Raw genomic sequence first — 6,505 nt, 5'->3', positions numbered from 1 at the left:
GTGGGGGGTGCCAGGGGTGCCGGCCGCACCGGGCACAACATTTTGGGGGGGCGCGTTTGGCTGGCCCTCCTCGAGGAAGCAGGAACCTCACTGTCCTCGGACCTCCTCCGAAGGCTGGCGGTGGGGCGGAGAGACCTTCTCCCCGTGCCAGCCTTAGGATGGCTGTCCTGAAGACTTGTGGTGGGAGCAGTGGCGTAGCGTGGGGCTGCAGGGGGGGCCTGCCGCACCTGGCGCAACATCTGGGGGGGGCGCGGAAGAGACTCGAGTGCTAAAATCCACGGGTTAGGGGGTGCAAATTACTTGCCTTGCCCCGGGTGCTGAGAACCCACGCTACGCCACTGCCTGAGCATGGGGAAGGAGAGGTTGGTTTAGGAAGTACTCACAGGGTGATAGAGGATGACAAGGGGATGGAGGTGAATGCACAGGAACCAGAGCACCAGGCCCCATCACCAAATCCCAGAGGGACCTCTGTCACCATGAGCTCTGAGGCATAAGGAGCTGTGGGCAGAGTGCCCCAGGAGGCTGAGGCAGATAAGGGCCCACACCCCAGCTTCCTAGCTGGCCAGGTGGGGCTTGCTAGTTCTGGGAAGTGCTGGGTGATTCCTCAACTGGAGTAGGCTTGGAACCTTGGAACCGCCCTTGGAGGTGAAGGTCACATGCCTCATCCAGCCCAGATGCTGCAATCAGCAAGCAAAGTATAAAAGGGCAGCAGAGCTGATGTTCTGTATCTGCTCAACAGTCCATGCTGATGAACCTCAGCTTGGATGCTCCAGAATCTCTGCAGGACTTGGGACACTGGACACATGATCTGATCCTGGACTGGGGACTTGCTACCAAGTAGGCCAGGGGTTTAGGACATCCGATCCAGCACCTCTCAGGTGGGCACCATTGCCATTAAAAGAGAACAAGGGAGGTGTTCATGGTGAGTTCTAGCAACTCTTTTTCTAGAAAAATAGCGCTTTTCCCAGGACTTTTGTTAGGCCCACCAAACAGTTACAGTATTGCCTAGAACGGGCCTATTTCCCACTCAGTTCCTGTAAATAGCTTGTGCACATGTGCAAGCATTATTTCCAGGTCAGAGGAGGCCGTGCACATGTACACAAGCTATTTCCAGTGCTCCTCTGACCCAGATGTGCGCCAGAAATAACGTGTGCACATGCATATGGGCACACGCTCCCCCGTCCTCCAGCCCACCATGCGATCGGCGCTGGAGACACCGGCCCAAGGCACGGTAAGTTTGCTGACAGCTATTATACCAACATCCAATTTCATTTCTGGCGTAGCTATTAAAGCAGGGAAGGCTCACACTAGTCAATGTTGTTGAAACCTTCATACTCCTGATGCCCTTTTCCTGTTGTAATCTGTTTTTTATTAGTTAACTTTTGCATTCTTTCAGTTAAGCACTTTTTAGTATTTTTGGTGTTCCTCCAACCCGGAAGTGGGCAGCCGCGCAGCGCAGCATGGGTAAGAATGGGCAGCGGCAGCAGGCGGCGGGGGTTGCCACGGCCAGATAAACGAGTCCCTCAGGCCTTATCCGGCCCGCGGGCCTTAGTTTGGGGACCTCTGGCATAGTAAGTTCCTAACACTCATATTTTGAGTTGAGAAAGTAGCCTCTACGCACCTATAAAAAATAAAATAAAAGTTTGAGCCTAAGATGGAAAGTTTATTGCTGGAGCTCCTTAAATTTTGAAATGCAAACACTGAGCAGTATTGTGGATTTATTCCTCTTTTACCTCACAGCATCAGCAACCTGGGGAAAATAAAGATTTCTGATGATGCTTTGCATCACACCAATAAATAAATAAAAGGATGAATAATGTCAACCACTCACACTAGTAAATTGGCCAGAGGAAGACAAATGTTTCTAGACAGTCTGCATTACTCACTTAAGGCATGTTGCCATGTGGAAAACGGCATCTCAAGCAGTATTAGTGATTAAACAATGGAGCACCTGTGTACAGTAACACATTACACTTGTCTCATGGCTTCAGTTATATAGCCTTTGTTTATATGATTTCACAGTGAAATCACTGGGTTAGATATGGCTTTGACTGCAATTCTGGGTACCGTTACTTAAAAGTAAGTGCATGGCATCCTCAAGCATCCTTCCTGGCGTCCCTCTTTAAACATTTTTTTGTGCAGCAATGTCTGGGTCTGTAGACACCTTTTTCATTTTCTGCAGTGTCCTGGAATAATGCCAGTGTTTTTTTTGCTTTTTTAAAAAATGTTTAGGGGTACAGTGGTACCTCTAGCTATGGACTCGATCCGTTCCGGGGTGCCATTTGCACCCCAAAAAGTTGCAACTAGAGTGCCACTTCTGCACACCCGTGCAGCGCGATAGAGTGCTTCTGCATGTGTGCACAGCAAAATCCAGAAATATACACTTCCGGGTTTGCCGCATTCATATCCTAGAAAAATGCAACAGGAGACTGACGTAACAAGAGGTACGACTGTACTCGCATTTTGACTCAAGAAAATCACCATTTTATAGTTCAAATCAGGAAAAATAAATACAAGAAATGCACAAAAGTACAAAGATTCACAAAATGTCTAGGGGTATGCATATCCACAAAAAGCACTGAATAATGCTATGTCAGGGATATTATGAGGAGTTAACATGGAGGCTCTATGAAAGCACTGTTGATGTGAGAGGGGGCACCAGCAACAAACTGTTTTTCAAGGACCCTCTGAAACCTGGTCCTGACAGTGGAATGTGCCTCGAGATATACAAATTTAATAAATAGTAATATCAATAATTATGCATAGGCTAAAAGTTGTGTTTGTTTGTTTTTAAGCAGTGGAATGCTCTGTCCCAGCTCCTGCTAACCTAGCAGCTTGAAAGTATACCAGTGCCAGTAGATAAATAAGTACCGCTGTGGTAGGAAGGTAAATGGCATTTCCGTGTGGTCTGGCACTCACCATGGTGCCCTGTTTCAACAGAAACGGTTTAGTCATGCTGACCACATGACCCAGAAAGCTGTCTGTGGACAAATACCAGCTCCTTCAGCCTGAAGCAAGATGAATGTCACATCCAATAGTCACGTGTGACTGGACTTAACCGTCCAGGGGTCCTTTACCTTTTACCTTTAGTTGGGGATGGTGAAAACTCATCCAACATCATCTGGATAACCACAGATTCCATATCCTTAGCTTATAAAGTTGAAAATGTTGAGAAGCTAGGGTGGTTGCTGAGATTTCTCTCTCTCTCTCTCTCTCTCTCTCTCTCTCTCTCTCACACACACACACACACACACACACACACACAATTAGATCATGGAGACTCACCAAAACACCAAGGCTGAGCCCTACAAGTTTATTCTGAGCTTATGGGCTCATGGTGAAGTGTTCATGAGTTGGTGGGATTTCAGGGCAATGGAATTTTAGCCTTTTCTGCTGTGAATGCTTTGAGAAAGGGGCACAGTTAATATTTTGACTTGTCCTTAGCACACCTCAACTTTTCTTCTGTTTTCTTGGACAGCCGATGCACATGGAAATCTTGAGGAGCATGTGAATGATTATCAGAATGTTGTAACACTTGCTGGGACTGTGACCCATCATGTGCTGAAAAACCTTTGAAAAGTAGGTCGAAAGACGATATTGTGAGTCACGATCTTGAGAAGAAGACTCAACAGGGACTGTTTCTTAAGAAAGAAGGCAGAACAATCCTATTGAAAGCAGAGCAGAGGACTCTGGGGTATTCCCTCTGGGGTTTCATTGATCATTAAAATCCCTATGAAGAGCTTTGGGGTATGTATTATCTGTATAGAACAGTGTGTGAAAAGTTCTGCAGTACAGTCCTTCATCCTTAATAACATACGTCGTTGGTACTGAGGTTCAAATCCTAAATATACTTAATTGGAAACATGACCCACTGATGGCAATAGGGCCTACTTCCAAGTAAATTTCCACAGGATTGGACTATTAATGCCATTTCCTAAACTGGCTAGAAAAGGGAGGAAAAAGAAAGAAGATTGAGCACATTGCTAGAGGTCACATACTAGATAGTGCTGTGCAATAAGTAATGTTTAGAATGAAAAATTCTTTAATGTTTGTACTAAGCCTGCAAACTTCATTAAGGGAGAAATCCTATGCCAAGATGATGATGGTGGTGATGTTGATGATTAATATAACAGCAGGTATATAAGATCCACTGGAATGAGAAGTTTAGGCTGTAGTGGATCAGCTGGGTGAATCCAAAAGCAGCCAAGCTCAGCCACTGTTAATTGCCCAACCACAGCTCAGTCAAAGATGCACAGACATAACTTGGTCAAAGCTGACTGACCCAATACTGGTGTCAGTCCCCCCAAATGGGTGTTTGGGGTGGGTGGATAGGTGGGATGCGGACCAGCGAAGAGGATGGATTTGGGCTGTATCCTAATCCTATCCAATTTTGTTGCAAGACCTGGTTATCTGGCACTGAACACTATTTTAAAAGCTTGTTTTCCTTCTGATGCTGAATGGGTTTGGTGTAACTTTATGCTTAATTTACGTTGGCTTGCTTCATGCCAGTTTCTTGTACATAGGAATGCTCCCTAAATCATTAAATTAGTTCAACTAAAGCTTTAATGGTAGAATTAGTGGAGATCAGTTTTAATCAGGAAGGACATTTTTTTAATTGGTAAGGCTGCACATTTGTTTGTTTTTGGAGGCTATTTTGGTTCTTGTGTGACACTGCAAAGGGGGATGAGCAGTGAATGTAGCTTCTGTTTCTTTAAGCAGCCTTCAGAATACATCAAAGATGCATATTGCAAAATTTTAGTAATTTAGTAAAACTGCATTTTAGTTTAATTAAGCAATAGTTTAAATGGGGATACCTGAACCTTCACTGATAAATTTTGCTGGGTTTTGGCTTTCATCAGAATCCCTCAGATGTTCTGCCTGTTCAGGGATGGCAAAATTTGCCTTGGGATTCTACTTGAAGGCAAAAATAAAATAAAAATCCCCAAAACACCAAACCCACACCCCTTTACAATTGATAGACAAGCCTCATTTTCACTCCTACCTCATTTTGTCTACTCCAAGGACATAAGAGCTCTCCCACCTCTATAAACTCAGTAATGGTGTACAGGCTCTATGTGATTCACAATTACATAGCACAGTAAGTACGGTTATAACCATTCTGCATTGCAAAGGCAAATTGCGTGGGATCAATGAATGGGGCTCAGTTGTTGCTGCCTAATCCTGGCTCTGTTGTCTAATGGAGAAAGATGTCTCCTCACAACATCCCTACGGCTTTTGTTTCTTGGTCTTATCTCTGTCTGACAAGATGCTATCGATTCGTCAGTTCTTCATGATGAACTGCTATTGAGCAGTACTGCAGACAGAGTCACTTTCCCCACCCACCTCTTTGAGAGGAAGGAGCCCTATAGCTGAGCAAAACAGATTGGGAAAAGAATGGAGCTTCTGTCTGGTGTGAAGGCTTTCTCCTTAACTATGTGCTTCAAAAAAAGAAAAGAAAAGAAAAGAAAACCTTCTGTTCAGCATTGCACTTCCCTGTTTCTGTTTCAAATATTGAGCAATTTTAGAGCAGATATTTGCAAAATAGTAGGACTTGTGGTCTAAAGCTTACTTTCAATATATATATGTTTGCACTCCTGTCTTCCACTGCCTCTTGCAGTTTGGTCAAACTCATGCTGGTAGCTTCGAGAACACTATCCAACCATCTCGTCCTCTGTCGTCCCCTTCTCCTTGTGCCCTCCATCTTTCCCAACATCAGGGTCTTTTCCAGGGAGTCTTCTCTTCTCATGAGGTGGCCAAAGTATTGGAGTCTCAGCTTCAGGATCTGTCCTTCCAGTGAGCACTCAGGGCTGATTTTCTTCAGAATGGATAGGTTTGACCTTCTTGCAGTCCATGGGACTCTCAAGAGTCTCCTCCAGCACCATAATTCAAAAGCATCAATTCTTTGGCGATCAGCCTTCTTTATGGTCCAGCTCTGACTTCCATACATCACTACTGGGAAAACCATAGCTTTGACTATATAGAGAAATGGGTTCCCCCCCCCCCCTGCTAAGGGTAGGAATAACTCATTAAATATTCTTAAACTTTGTTAATCATCTGTTTTTCAGGTTAATATGTTAAATATAAGCAACTGGAGGGCCATTATTTTAAGATGGGAAACTCCTGTACCCATGGAAGATCTTCAGCCTGTTTAAAACCCTGAAAAATCAAGGTTCAAAAACATGCAGGAAATATCCACAAGTATAGGAGAATTTCCCAAGGTTGTAAATTCTGTGTTGGGACTGAAGAAGATGATATTTCCAAGATTTTCTCTTGGAGAAAAGATGGATTCCTGAAACCTGAGGAAGAGATATATGCCGTTCACTGTCTTTACCATAAAAGGAGAGGAGACTGCACTTTTCACTCATCTCACCACTGCTGCTGATGACATTCATAGGACCAACAGAGCAGAAAGCTATCCAAACGAGTGCGGGAAATAGTTCTTTAATGCAACACTGCTCAATGACTCCCAGCGTATTTTGAGCCGAAATAATGCTTCACTGGAGAA

The sequence above is a fragment of the Podarcis bocagei genome, assembly GCF_964188305.1.
Source record: "Podarcis bocagei genome assembly, chromosome: 6".
Classification (NCBI taxonomy): Eukaryota; Metazoa; Chordata; class Lepidosauria; order Squamata; family Lacertidae; genus Podarcis; species Podarcis bocagei.
The sequence above is the reverse complement of the archived record's forward strand: the minus strand, read 5'-3'. Positions refer to the sequence as shown.